The sequence below is a fragment of the Scophthalmus maximus genome, chromosome 7, assembly GCF_022379125.1.
Source record: "Scophthalmus maximus strain ysfricsl-2021 chromosome 7, ASM2237912v1, whole genome shotgun sequence".
In the NCBI taxonomy this organism is placed as follows: domain Eukaryota; kingdom Metazoa; phylum Chordata; class Actinopteri; order Pleuronectiformes; family Scophthalmidae; genus Scophthalmus; species Scophthalmus maximus.
The window spans coordinates 23,092,501-23,116,532 of record NC_061521.1 but is presented as its reverse complement, the minus strand read 5'-3'; the positions used below and the strand labels follow the sequence as shown (position 1 = coordinate 23,116,532).

The window sequence follows — 24,032 nt, the reverse complement described above, 5'->3', positions numbered from 1 at the left end:
AAAGCAGAGAGGCAGAGGAGGATGCAAGTCGACCACTCGGGACATTCGCACACAGCGAGGAGCCACTGGCGGAGCCATGCACCGAGGCCGCCGCCTGAAAATGGGGACTGGTCCCAGTTATTCCGAACTACCTCTCAGTCTCAGTGTGCGCTGGCCCTCATCAGAGGGAGCTGCGTGGACCGGCGAGGGGCGAAATCCAAAAAGAAACATGCCGTCGTCTTGAAAGGTGAAATAAAAGAGTTTAACGGAACATGCTGCAGGTCATAGATTATTCATGAACTCAGGTGAGGTTGAGGACGAGCCAGAGGAACACACAGCGAGGGGTTTATTTAGAGCCGGAGGTTTTGGGGCTTTCAAAGCCCATCAGGCCGAGAGGCCCAACGCTACTGTAGATGTAACCGAGCTTAAGTGCAGGGAGATCAAGGTGACGGTGAGCCTACGTGCTCTGGAGCTTTTGACTGTGTGTCGCAGAGTCGAGTTGATGTTTTTCTCATTGAAGCGATTTCCAGCACTGCTCCAGACCGGACCGGACGTCTGATCAGAACCTGGGAGGTGCCAGTTTGACCCACGAGTCTGTTTTCTGACGGCAGGACGAGAAGATGGAAACGAATATGTAGTGTAGGAACACTATTCAGCTCAATAAATCCGTCATTTGAGTACATTGGTGGTTCACGGTTTTTGATATCCATTACGTTAGACGACATCTGACCACATGTGCGACCATGTGGCCTAATGGATAAGGCGTCTGACTTCGAATCAGAAGATTGAGGGTTCGAGTCCCTTCATGGTCTGATTGTTGTAGGCTACAAGGCGCGGTGGTCAAGAGGTTTCCACACTTCACTGTTCCTCTGCACCCTGCACTGATTTCCAGTGGCGGCTCAAAACCAAATCTCCGTCACTGGTACTCACCTACTGTGCGTCCTAAAAGGTTTTTGGCCTGTTTTTATAAATGTTTATGTATCATTTTTGGGCGGTGTGTTCATGGTTGCGGTTGAATGCGCTTATTGTGAGTCGCTGTGGACAGCCAAATGAATGTAATCGAATGAGTTTTATTCAAAAGGTTGGCATAATCATACGTCCTGATTTGCAAAGGTCCGTGCGATCGTTGCAGCTTTTTGCACTTGTTGAGCTAAAAGTCCATTTTGACCATTAGTAGATCAGTTCATGATGTAGAGTAGCACTTTCATTTTAAAACATACCACTTGAACACACAGCATGTTGACGGGTTGTTTTACGTCTTGCTTCATGTACATATCGTCCGACCCAAACCATCTCGCTCCTTCTGCGATGTACCCAACCCCGATATCTGCAAGACATAAACAAGTGTTTGAAAAGTTACACATCGTCTGTTCCGAAGCAGAGAGCCTGGAGGACAAACAATCGGACAACAGTCGAGACTGCGCATCTAGATTTACAGTGTTTGGAGAGGGAGAAACTCCAGTGTAAGCGTTTTGTGAATATAGCATCTTTCACCTTATGTTTTCACCTCAACAGGATCTTACAGAAACCACCGCACCGACTTCCTCCAAACTTGGTGGAAGGATGGGACATGGGCCAAAAAAAGAACCCATTATATTGTATTGGGAATCCAGAATTATTGTTTTTTTAATCACATTCTTTTACATTCAGAGATGTTTGTTTTTTTAACACTTTCAACCCATTTCCTTAAGGAATAATTCAGGGATCTTGATGAAAAAAAAAGAATCTGGCATATTTAGGGGATAAAATGTGTTTGTGCAATTTGATGAAGCTTGATTGAATTCAAGGGGAATGGGGAGAGGTGTACGCTGCACTACAGTGCCATTCTAGTCTTCTTGTTTGTAGAAAAGTACGCCAGCAGTCTGTTCGGCTAGAGAGAAAAAACATTTCGGAACATTTGTAAAGATGAAAATTAATCTGTCAGTAAAATGTTACGGCCAAAGCATCATGGATGGTCCAAATGACAACTTCTGATCACTAGACAGTTTTGACCCCCGATGCAACACGTAGCAGTGCCGTTTTTTTCGGCCCCCGCCCCCGTTTTTTATTGATGTATCAGCATCATGATGTTGTGATGAAGCCGGATGACACAAATCTAACGGGGTTATTTAACATGCAGTCGTCCTGGCATAAGATTAATTAACATATGCTCTGGCTATTTATAGGCCATATTCTTGACATGGGGCTGCCATTAATTGAATTATTGCCTGTCACCACATCCAGCACTTCTGCTAAAATAATCAAATCAGATATGGAAAGTGCAGCCTCCTAATCTCATTTTCTAAACCCGATTACATTTTGTTGACAGGACATTGGTGGGTCTGGTGGCGGCGGCGAAGGCGGCGGCGAAGGCGGCGGCGTGACAGCCAAGAGCACCGGAAGGTTTTCATCCTATGTAAAATGAAATTTCAAAGACCCACACATAAAACATAAAATGGCCCACTTGTGTAAGCGATTGCCTCAGGTTGTTTACAGTTGCAAATTAGATTTGTTTTTTTTAAAAGTTGCTTATGATAACATTGTGCTCACCAAAGTAATTGCTGAGATCCTGGAGCAGGGTGACATCACTGAAAATGAATAAGTAAATTTAAAAAAATAAATAATTTCACAACCTGAACAGGCAAAAACAGGCGGAGGTACCGAAACGCAGATGCCAGGGCTGAACCTTACAGCTGAATGATTTATTAAAAACATGAAAAACCACGGAGGGAAGTCGAACGGGCAAACAACGTCAAAACATCTGAGAAAAACAAGCAAACAAACACAGGAAACAGGGTCAAAATCCCAAAAGTGAGGCAAAACACATGGAATCAGACGACGAAGAAGCACAGTGTCTGCACACGGGGCTGATGAGACACATGGTGGAAGATAAAAATGGCGGGAAAAGCACAAAGACAGGAAGTGAAACCACAACAGACACACGAGGAAAGTCCATCCATCCATCCATCCATCCATCCATCGTCTACCGCTCTATCCATTTAAGGGTCGCGGGGGGGCCGGAGCCAATCCCGGCTGACATTGGGCGAGAGGCGGGGTTCACCCTGGACAGGTCGCCCAGGGCCCTGGAAAGCCTGGAGATGCTAGCTAGCAGCTACCTAGCTGAGACCGACACCGCTGCTATTGCTAGCTAGCTAGATAATTGTGACATATACCTACCTAAATACAGTGGGAGTTAGCTAGTTACTATTAGAACACACACACAGTATCATAAATCAATCAGCATCACAGCTGCACATGGTCGTCTTCTGATCAAAATTCAAAAAGTTCAAAGCCTCAAACTCGCTGCGTTTCTACACATTCCTCGGATCAACTTAACTTCTTCTCGTTTCATTCGTTGTGTTGTGTTATTTTGAAACTTTAAGGTTATACAAATCAATAGTGATCTTTATATAGAACTACAGTAGTATTTTTTTTTATTCAGGATTTTGCCTTAAAGCGGCTTTTGTTGACTCGGTGTCTTCGAAGGCTCCTGTGTGTGACTGTACACTGTTAGTTTTGAGTCCTGTGTGGTCGTGGCTTTTGTCGGGAGGCATTTGACGCATTAATATTGCAGCTCTGTGTGTGAAACCGGAGCTTTGATTTGATTTGAAGAGCTCCGTCTCTCAGTGCTCACGCGAAGAACATGCTGTTGTCGTTGGGCGGCTGTTTGATTATATGAATTCATAAGGCGATGCGTGGTAAAAGTCAAGTGGTTTTTTTATGAGATTAAATCCCACAAATATCTGGAGACTTTTCACAGGTTTTATTTTTAATGAACATTAAAGGTATAGGCTACCAGTAATACACTGCTCAGTTTTAATATTAAAGCTACAGATAGTAAAACTCCAGGGTGATGCATAGACTGTGTGTGTGTGTGAATTGTAAAGCGTCCTTGGGTCCCTTGAAAGGCGCTATATAACATGAAGTTACTTTTATTATTATTATTATTATTATTATTATTATTATTATATCAGTGCGATCAGACGATGGCAGTCTTGTTTTTTTTTTACCAAACCCAACGACCACATGGAACAGTAAGTCAGAGGTCTACGCGGTGGCCTTGATGTATGAAGTCAAAGCACATATTTGGAAAACGTTTTACTCATTTATTTATTTATCGTGGCATGTCATTGCCGAGCTCCCTTTCTTCTACCGAGGAGAAAGCATTCGGCAGAACACAAGCAACAAACTCTGCCATCAATATTTCACGATATCCATCTACTATCAGCGACAAAGTAAACCCACTCAGAGCAGGCATCTTTAATATCTGAAAACCCTTGAGTGTTTATGCTGCATTTCTAAACCACAAGAGCTCCTTCTCAGGACAAGTTTAAAGTGGCTCAGCACATGTTGTGGTTGGGACACGGCTCACACAATGAGGTGCATCGTTTGTTCTGGGAGATTCCGGTCAAATACTATCACGTTTGCATTTTGGCTCCGTATCATACGGTGGTAATACGGTGATGTAAATTTTCCAACTGTGTGTTTTCTTTATTTGCTTGTGTTTTGTCTATTTGCGTGTGTTCTCTTGAGTTGCAGCGCTGTGACCCGTCAGGGCCACCGTAGTGTCAGGGGTAATCTCGCGTACTCTCACGCACATCACGCGACCATTCACGCAATATATAGAGAATACTAGGAACCAGAAAACAGCGGTGGTGAAAGGCGGGAGCAGGGGGGTTCTTTTCTGGGACGGACGACGACGAGGTGGAACCACAGACTTCATATAAAAATGGACGTAGTCAATGAAGCCAGTGAAGCCAATGAAGCCAATGAAGCCAATGAAGCCAATGCTGAAGTGCCTGAAGCCTGTATTCTCTGAAAACAATCAATCCTTTGTTTCACGCAAACACCAAATACTTTTGATAGTTAGGGTACTGGTACTTTTACTTACCTTAAGGGGTCTGAATACGTCTTCCGCCCCTGATGATTTGTAGAATTTGTTCTGTGGGAGAAACGTCATTGGAGGAAGTCTGCTCTTGACCTTTTCCCCCTTTTCTCTGTCATTCGCACTCATTCCCCCAGTGCATACACAAACTCAATTTACCCACAGTTCCCGGGGTGGTACGCCACCCCCCTCCCCCTCCCTCTGTCACGCTAATAGACTGAAAAATAACCTGATGGTATAGCAGCGGTGTGCGATGAGGAGCGTTCACCTTGACCCTCCCTCTCTCGCACCTCCCCGATTGGCTGTCATCACCCCACTCTCCATCTGCCCTCATCTCCTCCGCGGCCTCCTCCTCGCGGAGTCGCCCCGTTCGCCCGCCGCTCTCTGCAGTCTGTCGACCGCGTGGAGATCGCGCGTTGCAGCACGCGAAATATATAAAGGGAGCTTAGAGGAGAAAGAGGGAAGAGAATGAAGAAGGATCCGGCGCACGGGGACGGAGGTAGAAAGAGGTAGAATCATTATTCAGCAGGACTCGCGGCAGAGAGATCTTCTGTGGGGCCTTTTTACATGGTTTTTATGGCCCGGCGCACATGCTCCCCCCGTGTTTTGCCCTTGCGAGCGTGCTTTGCGAGCACACATAGTGAACCGTCTCCGGTGGACGCGCCCGGCCTGGCGGACGGCAATAAACCTCCGCAAGCCAACGGCCGGAGAGTCGAACCCCCTCGCCCGACGGTGGTCCCCCGTGGACGCTCGCACACACACATGGTCAAAGAGTAAAAGCGCCCGTACGAAAAAAGGATTGCTGGTGAACAAAAGGAACATGCAGCTCTGATAATGTGTGTGTGTGTGTGTGTGTGTGTGTGTGTGTGTGTGCGTTGAGTACATACTGTTACGTTCAATGACGCTGGTGTGGGCGAGTGTGATCTTGCAACTGTGACGTATATTCATTTTGAGTGCGCGGATGCAGAGAGGATGCTGTATGTTTTGTGAAGCGCGCGCGCGCGTGTGTGTGTGTGTGTGTTCTGTGTAAGGTGCATGTAATAAAGGATTTCATTTGGTTATGGGGCTTCAGAAGGGCCGTCCAGAGAAGCCTTAGACTGGATCTGCGGCGTGTCCGAGGAGAATGGGAAATAACATGAGCTGTCAGGAGAGGAAAGGTGAAAAATAACCTGTCATCACTTTCACTCTCACTCTCTCATCGCTCTTATCACTTGTTTTTACTCTCTCTCTCTCTCTCTCTCTCTCTCCCTCTCTCTCTCTCTCTCTCTCTCTCTCTCCCTCTCGTTGCCTCATTACTTGTTGCGCACGGACCTGCTTCTTGCTGTTTCTGTTCCATTTGGAAGGAGAATGTGTCTAGATTCGAGTGCGGACGGAATAAAACAGATTTTGGGAGGATCTTATCTAGTTGCAAGAGCAACATCCTAATTATTTAATTGGCCCAAATTTGCCGGCGAACAGGCTTCAATGGGAAACACTCGTGTGTGTGTGTGTGTGTGTGTGTGTGTGTGTGTGTGTGTGGTCATTAAAGAATAAGTACCCTGCCCTGGAACTCTGGAAGAAACCAAACCTCCCGGCGTATTTTGTAAATGCAACAGACTAGACGTGGGTTCAGTCGGGACGGGGGACGGGGGACGGGGGACGGGGGGCGCGGGGGGGGGGTGTAATGACTGCGTGTGACCGAGCAGGCGGTGAGCAGACACATGGACCCAGTGAGCAGCTACTGTCACAAAACTAAAAAGAACTTCAAAAGAATAAAGAGGCACTTTGTTAAAGGGACAGTAAGCGATTCTTAAGCAGTACACATAAACCGCTTACTGCCCCTTTAAGGGAATGACTGTTGGCACAAAACAACATGCTAATAGCCATCTCCCATCTCCCACGCAAATGAAAATGTTATTCTTAAAGCTACAGTGTGTAATATTGATATTAAAACTTATTCACAGAAATTGAATATATAAAAAGGGACGCGTTTGAAAACGCCGCCGTGAAGGATATATATATATAATATAATATAATATAATAGCTCTCTCTATATATATATAAAGATACATAGAGCTATTATATTATATTATATTATATATATAGATATATATATAGAGAGCTATTATATTATATTATATGATATATATATCATATACTATAATATTAAAGCTATATATATATATATATATATATATATAAAGATATATAGAGCTATTATATTATATTATATGATATATATAGATATATATAGAGCTATTATATTATATTATATTATATTATATTATATTATATTATATTATATTATATTATATTATATTATATTATATTATATATCCTTCACGGCGGCATTTTCAAACGCGTCCCTTTTGCTCTAAAGGCAGGTACGGCTCCGATAAGAAGCTGTTTCCTAATGTGAAACGAGAGCCCTAGTTTGTCTGAACACAATATTGAGCGACATGTGAAATATAAGACGCGAAGACCCTGGAATGATTTGGACTGCTCAGGCGACAAATCAGGAAGACGGGGACGAGCAACGGAGCCCCCTGCTAAACTATCAAAGCCCTTGTCCGCTCCAAATCCACCGTCCCAACAAGTCTCGCTCGCCATCGCAGTTCCTCCGACCGATGCTGGGGGACGTGTGAAGAAGTGGGCACGCAGGCAAACCGGAGAGAGAGAAGAGGAAAGAAACAAGACTGCCAAAAAACGAAAATAGGCCGAACTCCTTCGCCATAAGCTGCTGAGAAGGAGCGACGCAAATAGATTTCGAATGGGAGGTGTGAAGTGGGCAGTCGGCGAAAAAGACACCGTTGTGTTCGCGAGAGGGATGCTCACTTCTTCTGCGGCGAGTGTGAATCTGCCTCCGAAGAGCAAAAGGCGACATCTTCAATTCTAGCGAGGTGTTTTGCATCACTGTCATTTCAGTGTGTGTGTGTGTGTGTGTGTGTGTGTGTGTGTGTGCGCGTTGTTCCTTACATTCTTTTTTTTTTAATGTTTGTTTGCACCTGTGTGCAAATATTGGAGAGGCATGAGGTGTTGTGTTGACTCTGGAGATCGATGGTTGACCTCTCAGGGAGAGGGAAAAGGCCAATCTTCTACTGTAATAACGCTTGCCCCGCTACGCCTCTATGGGTGTGTGTGTGTGTGTGTGTGTGTGTGTGTGTGTGTGTGTAGAAGGTGGGGGGGGGAGTAATATAGGACACGGTCCACACCTACGACAGACTTTTTCTTTTCCACAGCAGACATTTTGACTTTGTCACAAAGAGGGAAGGGTCCAGGTACAATGTGCACCATCACTCTTCATTGTCTGCCCTGATATTTATGTCACCTTCAAAACACGAGAGTGGACCGACACGACGAATGGAACGTAAAAAAAAACAAAACCAAACCCCGAAAGCCTTTGCACCAACAACGACAAACCCACCAATCACGATCCACGACGGAGAACCAGCTGGGTCTTTTTTTCGTACCAGCAGCGGACCAACTCTCAGGGTTCCCGAACCAGTTTTCCCGAACGCTCCAAAGAGTTCAACGTTTGGCTTCCGCGATCAGCAACGGAGCCCACCCCCCGTTGGTGGGGAAGGGGGCTACAGCCCCGTACCGATTCAGGGCCCGTGTCCTTCGCACGGCTGCATTTGGCTCCTTCAAACGCGGCCGAAACAAATGGGTTCCGTCCATGCCGGAGTTACGAAAATAAAACATATTAGTGTTGATGTGCTGTAGCCTATAGCAGTGGAAAATAATAATATGAGCGGAAACTGTTCAACACAATTTGATATTAGCGATGAAAGAAGTGACATAAACATCTGTTGGCTGGAGAGTTGTTGGTATTGTTGTTGTTTTTATCTTTTTTTTTCCATTTAAACAATTTTGCCCACTCAAACAACAACATTTGAAATATAAAATATGTCTCCAACTATAAATTATGTAAAAAGAAAAATCTAAAACTCCTTCACTGCAGCTATCTTTAACTAGAAGGCATAGCGGTGGCTCAGCACATTGATTAACACTCCCAGCGTGTGTGTGTGCGCGCGCGTGTGTGCGTGCGTGTTATAATGCACCTGATGGATTGTGAAGATGAAAACTTGAGTTTGCTTCTCACGCCCGCAATTAGTTGGAATATATGCAGAGAGGAAAGTCTGATTGGCCCGTGCATCCGCACATTAAGGGAGAGATGTAAGTGGAGGTAACAGAGGAGAAGATGGTGTGATGAGGTGGTTGGGAGAGAGCGACAGTCGGAGGGGTATAAAGAGAGGCGGAAATATGGGGCAAAAAACAGAAATAATGATACAGTAAGTAAACTCTAGAAAAATGGTAAATTACTGGCAACCCTGCTGCCAGTAGTCTACTGTGAAATCACTACATGGGGATATTATGGTAACATACTGTAAAGTTGATTACATTCGGAGCATTGTAAAAATGGTAATTAACAGGGATAACAGAGCCAATGCGGTGAGTGCCTGAAGCCTGTGTTCTCTGGAATCACCAGCAGAGGGCGACTCCCTGGTATTTACAGTCCCAATCGAGAGGCGATAAATCACCGGACCGTGATTGACAGCTGGTTCGTCCAATCGGTGCATTGTCGTGGGTACAGTGCAGGGGGGCGCAGTGGATGAGCTCTCCGTCAGACCCAACCCCAATTCTACGTCCCGATGCAAAAAAAAACCCAACATGGCGCTGGTCCAAATGTGAAACTTTGAACTACTGAAGGTTAAAAAACCCACAACACCCGAATGACGGATGAAATTTGGAAGAGATGTTCTCCGGCTTCCTCCCACAGTCCAAAGACATGCAGAATGGGGTCAGGTTCATTGAAGACTCTAAATTGACCGTAGGTGTGAATGGTTGTCCGTCTCTGTATGTGGCCCTGCGATAGGCTGGCGACCTGTCCAGGGTGAACCCCGCCTCTCGCCCAATGTCAGCTGGGATTGGCTCCAGCCCCCCCGCAGCCCTTAGATGGATAAAGCGGTAGACGATGGATGGATGTTCATGATGACTGTTGAGCCTCTGACTCTTCACCTGGCACCACCATCAGATACCTGCAGAAATAATGGGGCGAAAAAATATTAGGTGAGAAAAATAAATCCTTGGTCCAATTGGGTGTTTTATTGCTAATAAGCAAATGTTGAGCATGCTACCATTTAGCTCAAAGCACCTTACATTAACAATGGCTCTATTATTCCAGGAGTTATTGTAATCCAGGCATAAAAAATGTAATGAGTTATATCTCTTTTTTTAAATAAAAAAAATACCCCAGAACCACTGCTTCATTTTACGTGACAATTTCTACTTAGAGCCGGACCTTTATCCAAAACGGAAGAAGATACCTTCTGTTGCCGTTTGAATATGTAGAATGACAAGCAAACGGCATCTTTCTCTCTGACATCACGAGGAAGGCCAGCAGCAAAAGCACGGGATGGAAAGGCACTTTGTTCCGTTGTTATTTTTTGCTCGCAGGTAATTTTGGGAAGAACCATTTGGAAGAGGAGAATTCAGAAAGAGAACCTAAAAATGGACCTCAGAAAGACGTGGGGAGAGACTCAGTACACGTGGGGGGTTTTTTTCTTGCTCATCAGGGTCCCAGGGAACGCTGGATGTCTCCCAGTATAAAGTGGGTGGATGGTGGTGGAAGTGAATCAGTCGGGTCACACAGACATGACGGAGACAGCTCCAGTCCAACTCACTCATATGTTTCAGGAAAATCAGAGCGAAAACAAATTGCGGGGCATGCGGTGTCAGAAGACGACGGAACCCAGAGGCTGCAGATGAAATCAGTATGACCAGCGGGAGTCACGGAGCTGCGGTGACACACGTTGCACTTGAGGGGAGGAGATTGGATGAGCACAGACGCTGGGAGAGAGACGGAACCGGAGGGGACGGGCTTGGGCAGGACGTCTGAGAGCTCAGAGGACAGAGGCCAGCGAGGAAAGCAAATCTATTTAAAACCGCCGAGGAGGAGACGAGAGGACCAACTCAACCAGCACTCACGTCCAGGCCACGTGCTGTTAATGGAAGGGATGGAGCGACGGACGGACGGACGGACAGGACAGATTGTGAGAGGAGGAGAAGGAAAATGGGTCAAAGGGGTAGAGAATACCTGGTGGACAGAAGGACAGATTACAGACAACGCATCTCAACAACATTTGAGTTGCAACATGGTATTTGGCTCAAACCACAGATTGTACATAAAGATGGACGACTCGTCTAAACTTCCTCCTGTCAGAGCAAAACACGAAGCCAAACAATCCCGGATACTGGAAACGTATACTTATAGCTTTAACTCATATCCATAACTTTTCCGGGAAAGACATGTCAGCGTTATAAGAACAACCTAAAATGACAGAAACCGTCTCTGAGCAACATTTACTGAACGTGTATTTAGAATTGAAGTGTTTGGTCCACGTCCCGTCTTCGAACACGGAGGAGGCGGGGCTTATGAGCTACACTGCGGCCAGCCACCAGGGGGCGAACCGGGTGATTTGGCTTCGCTCTTTTGGGGGGAGCTGCAACGTCGTGCATCTTTATACACAGTCTGTGGTACCTATATTTATTCATATACCTCACATCAACCAGCACCTCTGTAATTATGCTTTGCCTCATTAGACCCAGGCTTTGGTCCACTCGAGGACCAACAAGCTCGGCGTTTATACCCAAAAAGGTCCCAGGGAGGTCACAGAAATTGCACAAACACACGGTAGTCTTAGCAGTAGTCCTATTCCAACAATGATTTGATCCGAACAAGTTACAGCATGTGGCCGAAACTTACTAGACACACGCCGCATGGAGGCTTCAATCCTCCTGCAACATGGTTTCGTTCCGACCCGGCCCTTTGCTACGTGTCTTCCTCACTTTTCCCCCCCCTTCAAACAGCTCTTTTAGACACAGAAAGCTCAAATAAAACCCGGCGATACAGGTGACGGATAGAATGCCTCGTGCTTTGGTTGAGTCGAGACAGAGACACACTCACGCTGATGCCATCAGATCAAACCGCTGCAGCCGTGTTGCCTCAGGATCGTCGTGGTTCACCCCGGGGGTTGAGAGGCAGCAGCCACATTAGGCCGAGTGCCGCCGCCGCCGCCGCCGCATCTCGGTCGCCCCCCCCCCTTTCGCTCTCCTCCGTGAAAAATCACTGGCGTGATGCCGCAGGAAGGCTGACAGCTGTGTAAAGCGGCGCACACTTCCACCTGTCCGGTTGCATTACAGCTCCGCTTGCTTATTTCCCACCGAAAGAAAAAGAAACCGCGGGGATCAAATATAGAAAAAAAAAAATGTCCAGCAGTCTGTGTTTGTAATAAAGCAACAGTCCTCATACACACCTGTCTATTTTTAACTGGAACTTCCGGGAGCGGCGGCGGCAGGATGTCGACCACCACTGCGTTCTGTCCAACGGATGACGCTCGCCTGAAACAAAGGTAGCTTTGTTAATTCTCTCTCTCAATGAAATCAGTGTGACTTTTACGGAAGACCATTAGTGCCAGGCATGAGAAAAAAAATGTCGAGAATAAGGTCGAAATAGCCCCAAACGGCCGTGTTGTGGTGAGCTAGCTCGCACACATCCGCATTAACTTACGTTAGCAAAGCTACGCTAGCTTCGGTAGCGTTAGCTCGCAAACTGGCTAACAAAACATCAACATCCGGTTGTTTGAGCCCCGGTCACAATTTTCTCCAAGTATTCTCCAAGTATTTCGACTTTATTCTCGACATTTCGACTTTATTCTCCAAGTATTTCAGCTTTATTCTCCAAGTATTTCAGCTTTATTCTCCAAGTATTTCAGCTTTATTCTCCAAGTATTTCAGCTTTATTCTCGACATTTCGACTTTATTCTCCAAGTATTTCAACTTTTTTCTCGAAATGCAAGATAAAATCAATCTTCCTCCTCTCATTTTCTTCTTATTCTTATGCCTGGCCCTAATACCCTTCCGTAGGATTTACTTCATCAGCTCCAACACAATTAAAAAGTTTGTAATGAACCCCTTGTGGTGAAAGAGGGAATCGCAGCTCAGGTGTCTCAGTAGCGTTTTGTGCTTAAGCGGACGAAAATCAACACCTGTCGTCCGTCGGGCTCGATTCTCCATATGAATTGATCTTATTTTTTGAAAATATTTGCCCATACTGCCTTTTCTTCTCCTGCCTCCTTCCCTCATTGTTTGTACTTCCCTTGTATACAGTGAGGAGGTGAGAGCATCTCCGCCTGTCCAGACGTTCGTGTTGGTGGTGAGGGGTTGTTTATTTTGGGGGGGGGGGGGGGTACAGGTAAAGGTCGAAGCTGACAGCCTTTTAGCAAACGCTGCCAACAGGCGCGCAGAGGAAAAACACAAAGACGGCCAGACGCAGGAAGAAGTGTGCAGAAACGGACATAAAGAACGAGGGAGACGGACGACCGAGGGCAGGTGGACGGACGGGGGGGGGGTTAAATAGCTGGGCAGATGGATGATGAATGGATGGAAGACAGGAATGAAAGGGCAGACAGGCAAAGGGATGGACGGACGGACGGACTGACATTTTGATCTTTACCTTGACTCCAGGTTCGTCTCTTTTGAGAGGGTCTTTGCAAAGACACTAACAGAAGCAAGGTGCGGAAAGACAGAAGTAATTAAACAAGAGCTACAAATTCAATATTATACATCCAAAGACAGATTTCATCCATCGCAGGGCACTTTTCACCAATTCCCCAAACAACATTAGAAAATGTGAACTGTAAATGATGCAATTAGGAGTAAAATGTAGTGTTTCCCACTCACTCCGGTGCAATTACCACGGGGGCAGAGGTCACGATGAGACGATGAAGTCGCAGCAGCAGCAGTCAAACCTCGAAAATCCCCTCAGAGAATCAAGTGGAGGACACGTGGGAAACCTGGCGCTCGTGTTAGTGTCACGTGTCAATCTGAGGGACGTTACGGTCTCTGAATCGCTGCTTGTCCAAAGAGAAAAATCTGAATTGCTCTCGATCCCCACTTCCACATGACATGCAATCAGCTGTGAATTATTTCTTTTTTAAATGGAAGGGGGGGAAAAACAAGATGAATCTACAAATGTCTGGCCATAATAAACAAGATTGTTTTCGGAAAAAAAGGATAGAATTTCAATATGTCTGAATGAGGGAAATGTCGCCATATTGGGATTCTAGGATTTCAGGACCCAAAACGTACGAGTGAGGCGGGAACGTGCAGTGATTATGAACTAATATGAAATAATCAGACAGACAGACAGGAAGACAGACGGGAAGACAGACAGACAGACAGGAAGACAGGAAGACAGACAGATAGACAGACGGGAAGACAGACAGACAGACAGACAGACAGACAGACAGGAAGACAGACAGGAAGACAGACAGGAAGACAGACCGGAAGACAGACCGGAAGACAGACGGACAGACAGACAGACAGACAGACAGACAGACAGACAGGAAGACAGACAGATAGACAGACGGGAAGACAGACAGACAGGAAGACAGACATATAGACAGACGGGAAGACAGACAGACAGGAAGACAGACGGGAAGACAGACAGACAGACAGGAAGACGGGAAGACAGACAGACAGACAGGAAGACAGGAAGACAGACAGATAGACAGACGGGAAGACAGACAGACAGACAGACAGACAGGAAGACAGACAGACAGACAGACAGACAGGAAGACAGACGGGAAGACAGACAGACAGACAGGAAGACAGACAGACAGAAAGACAGACAGACAGACAGACAGGAAGACAGACAGACAGATAGACGGGAAGACAGACAGACAAACAGACAGACAGCAAGGCAGATGGAAAATAGACAGACAAACAGACAGACAGACAGACAGGAAGACAGACAGATAGACAGAGGGAAGACAGACAGACAGACAGACGGGAAGACAGACAGATAGACAGAGGGAATACAGACAGACAGACAGACAGGAAGACAGACGGGAAGACAGACAGATAGACAGACAGGAAGACAGACAGACAGACAGACAGACAGACAGACAGGAAGACAGACAGACAGATGGACAGGAAGACAGACGGGAAGACAGAAAGACAGACAGGCAGATCGATGCAAACAGAAAATCCCTCACAAAAGGACAGTGAGGAACACGAGGGAGCAGCATCACGTGGTACCACTGGGAGGCTGAACAGAGAGACTGACAGAGAGGACTGGCAGTGCCCAGACTAAAATACACGAGGGAGGCCGGGGTAGTCGGGCAAAGGTGAAACACATCGGGACGGGGCGGACGACAACACAATCTGGGGGAAATAAAATGAGACAAAGACAGAAAGTTTGAACAGAAATCACTACAGGAAGTGATCTAAGAGTCAGAGACGAAGATCACGACACGTGATGGAGGACTTCGACTAACCAGAAGTTAGTGCAGGAGGCTCCACGCAGACCCCCCCCCACTTCTCTCCCCTTTTCCTCCATTTAAGTTCATTTATTTCCTCCATCAGCGAGGTCGGAGCAGGGACACTGGCGAGGCCGCGTCCCGCAAACGGCCCCGCGGGGGAATCGTACAGGAGCAGGGGAGCATGAGAAACAAGGCGACCCAGGAAATACAAGACAAGCGGGGGCCGAATCAGGATGTATGAACGGAGGAGGAGCAGGGGGAGCAACAAGGAAATATGAGGAAAAGGTAAGACAACTCAGAGGTCTCGCTCGCCCAGGTGTGTGTGTGTGTGTCGACGCATATGTGTGTGTGTGTGTCGACGCATATGTGTGTGTGTGTGTATTAAGGATGAATGCACTTGCAAAAGAGGGGGGGAAGACAGATGAGAGGCCCTGACTGAAGTGACACTGCATCCCTCCTCTCATCATCCGTGGGCCTCAGGAGGCACCGCCCGCACACACACACACACACACACACAGAGAGAGAGAGAGAGAGAGAGAGAGAGAGAGGGGGAATGGGAAAAAAGCCAAGTGAACAACGAGAGGAAGAACAGAGCAGGGATGTGTCAGTCCACAGGGACTTAGATGTAGTCAGGTGCCGTCCGCCGAGTAGTGAAGTCGAACAAGATGGACGGTGCTTTGCACGGAAACAAACCCGTTCCGGCGTCGTCTCTAGGAATCCGCGTGAGACACGTCCCCCTGCCCTCCCTCCCCCCTCCCCCAGACAAGAGAAACAAGTCCAGCGAGGAGCCGTCAACCGTCACAACAACCACACAAGAGTAAGTGTATCTCTGGCACCGAGAGAGGCGGCCCGCGACGTGCTGGGAAGCCGCTCTGCCGTCCCCAGATAAGAGTCGGGGACGAGCGCTGGACGGCGTGTATCTCGCCGAGATCTAATCGTGTTAATGTGTCGGAAGTTAAAAGCCGCTTTTCATCCCGCCTGAACTCCCACCGCCTCAAAGACGACTCTGAGATTAGATCAGGGGGCCTGTGCCCCCCTCCCCCTCCCCCCCAGTAATCTCAGAGTTGCTCTTCGGAAATGTACTAAAAGGGCCGAAGACAAAAAAAATCGAAATTGATTCCTATATTATATGTGCCCACATTTCATCGCTGCACTTACCATTAGTCAGCGACAGCCGTGGTGGAAACGCTGCAAACCACCTCTCGCTTTGTTCAAGAGGAGCGGGAGTGATCGACGGGATGCTGGTGGACAGGATCCACCTGAGCGGACACAGAGGCAGTGTGACAGTCGGAGTTGATTCCTCAGAGGACGGGCGGGCTTCGTCTCCAGGGGGGGAGATTGAATTCAGACACTTTGGATCAGATGGGTTTCGCGGTTCAGACAATGTTTTAATCACGGATGTGGAGACGGAGACCCTCGGCGACGCCGCGAGGAGGATTCGATGAGGACCACAGCAACAACACAAGAGTTTATACACCTCACCATGAGCACACACACATTAGGACTGTCCCATACAAGGTTGAAACTACAGACAGACGTCCATCACCCGGAAGACAGTACTGTCTCCCAGCTTGGCGATATCTGTACCATGACCTTTGACCTCTACGCTTGAATCTTCTTGCCTAGAAGCGCAGACATCTCACGCGCGACGCATGTGCGCCTTACATGTCCACTTTTCAGACGCCGTCTGAAAAGTGTTTAAGTGCCAGTTGTCGACCGGCAACGCGACATCACTCGTCCACGGGCGGAGGTCAGAGGTGGAGCGGGGACGTCCCCGACAGCGCCGAGCGGCACGTTGCTTCGTCTTTTTAAAGCGCGGGTGAATGAGATTGTTTCACACCTGTATAACTGTGTTACCAGTGGGTGTGTGTGTGTGTGTGTGTGTGTGTGTGTGTGTGTGTGTGAAGAGAGAGAGAGACGGAGAGAGAACGTATGCTTGTTCTGCCCCCTCCTGTCATGCAACTCTAGGATCAATCACTGTGCTTGGTGACAGTTGCCATGACAGCCAGCTACGCGCATCACATGATCAGAGAGGGTGCACCAGGTGTGTGTGTGTGTGTGTGTGTGTGTGTGTGTGTGTGTGTGTGTGTGTGTGACCTTGTCGTTGCTGTGGGGTTTTTTTTCCCGGTGGGTTTCTCTGGGAGATCACTTTGTTTTTGGGTGAAAAGAGTGAAGTGATTGAACAGAGAGTCTGTTTCCACGGTTACTGAAGGGATGATGCCCACTGGACAGAAATGTTAGTTAACGTGCTGATGGTAAAATGTTAGCTCGGCCCTCATGTCTCCGCTAGAAGATCAAGACGTAGCTGGTGGACTACTTGTAAGGTCACGTGACGCTGGATGATAGTGTCTGCGCGACGGTGCATCTATGATGCGCTTCTTGAAGTGTGTTCGGACCGTGGACTTCACAGATGTGAAAGTGACACGGGGGCAAAACGTGTTTTGCCGTGGGGGTTATGACATTTCATGTGGTACGTTGTGTTTTTATGGACACGGAACATACGTCTCTAGGGACAGAAAGTGCTCGGTAGTGGTGAACACTGAACAGCAAAAGGACAATGCGTATAGCTGGTTACACACACACACACACACACACACACACACACACACACACACACACACACACACAAGATCCATACTGATGTGATTAGTAATGAGCGGTCAGCTGATTAAAACTCTGAGAGATGGAGATGACTAATGGACAGATACTGCGTCTTATTAGTTTAGTGGTTGGAACATTTATATTCATATGATTTTATTTCTATTTGTGTGTGTGCTTTTCGTTCGTTCGTGTGTGTGTGTGTGTGTGTGTGTGCGGGAGAGAGAGAGAGATCCTTGCTCACCTTACTTTAGTTTTGCAGACTGTTTCTCAGTCACTCGGTCATCGTGCGGCTGAGACTCGACAATTTAGCCTGCGATCAATCAAGCTTTCCTCTCGACTGATCCCCTTCACACACACACACACACACACACACACATACTTACTTCATCCTAGAAGAAGGGATTGCGGAGAGGATGAAGGAAGGAAGGAGAGCAGAGCCGAGGAGAGACAGAGGAGTGAAAGGTGGTGAGTTTTATCTCAACCTTTCTGTTTGCCTCAGCATTGATCTCTGCCGCGCCTCAATACTAAGGTCAGCCCACACACACACACACACACACACACACACACACACACACACACACACACACACACACATGCAATTACACTCTCAGACACGAATATACACACATTTGCTGAGACCCTGGCTTCGACCGCGTGGCTGGTCAAATTAAACCCAGATCACCGCAAGGCCCCAGAGAGACACACACACACACACACACACACACACACCGCAAGACAGAGAGGCACACACACACACACACACACACACATACACACACACACACACACACCGCAAGAAAGAGAGGCACGCACACACTCACACACACACACAGAGCGAGAGAGAGATACACACACACACACACGAAGAAAGAGGGACACACACACACACACACACACAGAGAGAGACACACACACACACACACAAACACACACACACACACGCACACACACACACAGAGAGACATACACACGAGTCAGTCAGAGATTTTAGTTCCAACACAAACACACTACTGACGACATGAGTTTGATGTTGTGTATTCTGGAGAAAAGTGTAACACACACACACACACACACACACACACACACACACACACTCTTAAAACAGCTCTATGTTCTGTGCCTGATAGACTGTCATGCGAGTTTGTGTGTGAAGGCATGTTCGTGTCTGTTGAACATGTAAATGTGAGCGTGTGTGTGTGAGTCTGTGTGTGTGTGTGTGTGTGTGTGTGTGTGTGTGTGAGTGTGTGTGTGTGTGAATGCACGTGTGAGTTCCGTGAACGCACGTATTTTGGTGTGTGTGTGTGTGTGTAAAATGTTTCCTCGTACTTCTGCTGTGTCAGCACCACACAGACAGACAGAGCTGTTGTTGCGAAGCCACAGAGGAAATAAAATCACAGCCCACGTCTTCTCAACCCACAGACACACATCTCTCTCTCTCTCTCTCTCTCTCTCTCTCTCTCTCTCTCTCTCCTCTTTGTTCATTAGTCCTCGTTTCACCCTTTCATATTCGTCTCTGTTCCCTTCTCCACCTTATTATCGAGGCCTCGCTACATCTCTTCTTTACTTTTCCTGCTTCTCTACATTCAAAAGATCTTTTTTTTTTCCACATTAAAGACAAAATCACTCTTTGAGATGGAAATATTAAAAAAAAAAAAGTCTTTGACTTGTGAAATTATAAACATGATTTACATCTCTTTATTCCTGTTGGTTTCCCCGTCAGGGTGGATGGAAACATCTGGCCGTGCTTTTGGAGCAGTTTAATACTCGTTGGAGAAAAAATACGTCAATACTTTCTACAAAGACATTTTCAGAGACTACATCATTTATTTGTTCATATTACTGTTATTATTATGATATCAAAGCACAGATGTACACACGCCACCATCTGGTCATTGTCTAATAAAAGAGTTTTTTCTACAGGTACAGGTTTGCCCAGTTTCCCTAAAAAAAATTCATGTGTTTTGGTCGTGGATGAAGAAGAACCAGTGGATGAGAGAGACTGATGAATGATGGAGGAAGGGGAAGCTGGAGATCTGGCCAAATGAATGATGAATGGGGGAGGGAGGGAGGGAGGGAGGGAGGGAAACGTCTGATGGGTGAAAAGCGGGAGGGGATGGATGGATGATTGACGGACGAAGCCGTGGTTCAAATGACAAGAATAAGTGAACCCAGGTTTATAGTGAGTCACACTATGTGTCTGAAAGTCTCAATATAAATCTCACTGTGTTTATTCTTTGTTCCAGTGTTTCAGCTTCTTCTTGTCGTCCACTGTTGAGAGTCCACATCCTGCAGTTTGAGGTGCAATGCTGCCACCTGCTGGTCTGACGTGACAAAGTGTCCCTGTTTAGATTGTAACTTTTTCCGTATTCATTTATTTGTTGTCGTTGTTGTTGTTGTTTTAAACTGAAACTATGACTTTTTCTACTATAATTCATAATTTCTCCCTCATCTTTTAATTAATTTCCTTCGATGTAACATGACAGATGTGAAACATTGTGCATGTTTGCCGGTTAAATTAGAGGTGTCTGTTTATATATATACACATACATATATATATACATACATATATACACACGGTGGGACATTTAGAGGCAAAAGATTTTTCATTTTTATAGATAAAATGATTTTCTCCCAGACTCTCAGCTTCTACTCATCTATGATGACAATAACACAAGAACAGTTCTAACTCATGAGTGTGTACACACACACACACACTCACACACACACACTCACACACACACGTGTCTAATTAGCATTACTGGAGCGTTGTGAGTGGGAGTGGTATGACAGGTTGACAGGTCCCCGTGGTCCCATGTCAGCTCATCATCAGGTCCCATGACGGAACCAACACCCCCTTTTTTTCTCCCCCCATACTGACTCTCCCCCCTCTCCTCCCCCCTCCATCCATCACCCCTTACCCCTCCATCCATCATCCCTCACCCCTCCACCCATCACCCATCACCCCTCCACCCATCACACCTCACCCCTCCATCCATCACCCCTCACCCCTCCATCCATCACCCCTCACCCCTCCATCCCTCACCCCTCCATCCATCACCCCTCACCCCTCCATCCATCACCCCTCACCCCTCCATCCCTCACCCCTCCATCCATCACCCCTCACCCCTCCATCCATCACCCCTCACCCCTCCATCCCTCACCCCTCCATCCATCACCCCTCACCCCTCCATCCATCACCCCTCACCCCTCCATCCATCACCCCTCACCCCTCCATCCCTCACCCCTCCATCCCTCACCCCTCCATCCCTCACCCCTCCATCCATCACCCCTCACCCCTCACCCCTCGCCCCGACCGGCTCCCGCTCATCTCTAGATCACTGCTGATTATGAGTATATGATATGAGACTGATTTAATTGTTCAACGTGCTATAGCAAAGGATTATGAAGTATGAAGGGAGTATTTGTTTTAAACCCGTCGCCCTTGTTTGGTTAAATTAGCATATTTGGTTTGTTTCTGCTGTCAACAGAAAATAAACAGTCATAAATAACTGTTACGTGAATTGTCATGGAAGCGTCTGACTAATTATCAGCCTGCATATATTAAAGACCTGCGTGGTTACCACTGATCCGGCTCCTCAAGTAGTAATATGTTGCCACTGATTCTGTCAATAAGGGTTATTTTTAATACATCTTACAGACTACAGCAATAAGCTGTTTTTATACATAAAAATGACCTTGAGAGTCTGTTTACATGCGTTGGGGAGTAGCAAACTACTGCACATGTGAAACAACTAAAAGTTGGATGAATGTTCCTGTGGCTCCAGAGGGAGCTGTGTGAAGTTTGATCAGGGACGACAAGTCGGAAGATAATCCAAACCAACAAGTGTCCGGTGATGTTTCCTGCTCACGGTCGACCTCCACACCCTCACGCTGTCAAACATGGTTGGTTCAAATCAAGTCGAGCTCGAGCACCGCCTCGAAAGTCGGAGGTACCTGAACGTCACTTTAATCATTTCTTCAAATGTGCACCTCTTTCTTATAATTGGGAAAAATAAAGTTCCATAAACTTAATTGGTTAAGTTTAATGAACAACTTATTGGAAACGTTGATACACGGGACCGGCGCCATGTTGTTTTGTTTGGAACCAGACGTAGGCTCAGGGGGCCGGTCGGACTGAGAGCTCGTCCACTGCCTGCTTCATCGTCTATTTCACAGAATGAACATGTCGTGTTCTTCTGTTTACATATGGCAACCGACTGTAAACGCACTTCCACTCACCTTCTCTTTCGTCTTCGTCTCCGTTTCACTTTTAGTGCTGCACCAAAAAAAAAAGTCCTGCGGTTAGCTCGTATTTCTCTACAGTGCAGTTCATTCAAAAATAATCTAAATTATTTGACATGCGTTACTGTAAAAAGGAATGTATATACATACCTTCATATCCTCTTTTGGATTTTCAGTCATAACCGATGACAGGTTTCAGCTGCAGGAGAGGTTTTTTTTTTTAATTACAGTTCCTCTGATCAATTGTATTTACTGGTCGATTGATGTGGAAAATGGGAATTTAATGCCATTTAGACCTCGTTTCAACAGCCTCATACTGTACAGTGTTATTGTTGTCAACCAGCAGGTGGCGTCACAACAACTTCCCTGCAGCAGTGGAAATACACCAAGACCTGTGTGAGAATCCAAATGTGTGAAAAACATGTTTTGTGATAGTTTTTTTGTTTTTTTTGTCGACTTCGATGCAGGAGGTTCAGCACCTAGGACAAAAACAAACAAAAAAAGTCATTAAATATGAACAATTATTAATGCATTTGTCATATTTATTTAACATCAGTAAAATTAATTAATTTTCTTGCATAAATCGTTTAATTAAACACTTAGCATGTGTTCTGTTTGTGGTGAAGTTTTCATCTGACAATATGTTTTTGTTTGTTTATATTTATTTTTTGCTTCCAAACTGAAGTTCAGCATGAATACGATGAGGAAAAATCATTTGAAGAAAACTATTTAAAAAAAACGGTTGCGCACACAGAAGAGTGTCTAATATGATTCCAAAAAGACTGAACTGAAAATGATATATTTTTTATGAGGTACTCCGAAAAAACACATTGTTGGTTTTACTCCATTTCTTTAAAAGAAGAAAAAATATAATAATATCCCCAGATATCATTCAAGTTAAAATGCATTCAAATTTCGGGAGGAGCACCGACATCATTTCATGATGATTTCAGGATCATCGTGACATTTCTCACATCCCGTCTGACGAAAGCCGCCCGCAGCCACACTGACGGGCGTCATTAGAGAGGAGTCGAGGACTCAGTCACTTCAGTTGCTCTCATTTATTTACTTACTCCTTCAACCACAAGGAGTCAAACCCAGAGGAACCTATTAAGACGCGTGTGGGATGAGCTGGGCGGAGGGAATCTCTCCCCTGCAGCAGCTCAGTGTTGCATCGACGGTGAACTATGGATTTTGAATGCACTCACTGAGCACTTTATCACCAACTCCTGTACACCAGTTTATTCAAGCAATTATCCAACCAGCCAACTGTGGGACGGCAGGGCTGTGAACAATATCCTGTAGACACAGGTCAGGATCTGGCAGCTGGTATAGCTCAGTGGGTTACACCGCTGACTTTGGTACAGAAGGTTAAGGGGTTTGATTCCTGGTCTTAGGCAAGACCTTCAAATGCCATCTCCCTGTAATATGACTGAAAATAATAGTACAATGGTAATTGTACCTCAGCTAAACAAAAGTAATGAACTGTGACCTTTTGGAGTCTTTGTGAAACTTCTGACTTCCTTGGATTCACACACACACACACACACACACACACAACAGTTTTGACGGTCTAGTCAGATGAGTGTTGAAGAGAAAAACCATCCAGGGAGCTGCAGGTTTGCAGCGATACACCTTGTTGATGAGAGGGGTCAGGGCAGAACGGTCAGACGGGGTCGGGAGGAGCTGACAGAAACCCAGCTAACCGCTCTGCACAACGGCGGCGAGCCGAGAAGAAGCATCGCACAGCGAACAACGCGCTCAACCCGGAGGCGACCACGTCAGGCTTCAACAACAGGAGCCCGAGGCTGCGGCGGACACGGACGGACTCCCCGGCGCTGGACGGCCGAAGACTGGGAAGAACACAGGATGCGGATTGCTGCTGAAGCAGACAGGCGTCAGGATTCGATGTCAACAGCGTGACGCCGCGGACCCGACAGTCCAGAATTATTGTCTTTGGCCCCTTCATAGCACTTGGTCATTGTCTGGACGCCACAGCCTGTCGGAGTATTGTTGCTGACCGCGTTCATCCCCTCAGGGCC

The 24,032-nt window shown here is 46.6% G+C and overlaps 1 long non-coding RNA gene and 1 other non-coding gene across 2 annotated transcripts; one reads left to right on the top strand and one right to left on the bottom strand.

Annotated features, from left to right (window-relative positions):
* The first annotated feature begins 718 nt into the window (after positions 1-718).
* Positions 719-791, top strand: trnar-ucg. Its single transcript has one exon. It is a non-coding gene; the product is annotated as a tRNA-Arg (tRNA).
* Positions 792-9,726: 8,935 nt separating this feature from the next.
* On the bottom strand, positions 9,727-13,979 carry LOC118315561. The gene is made up of 4 exons (XR_004794880.2): positions 13,565-13,979; positions 13,338-13,382; positions 12,139-12,223; positions 9,727-9,861 (listed from the first exon to the last, which is right to left on the bottom strand). It is a non-coding gene; the product is annotated as an uncharacterized LOC118315561 (long non-coding RNA).
* Between the last annotated feature and the right edge of the window lie 10,053 nt (positions 13,980-24,032).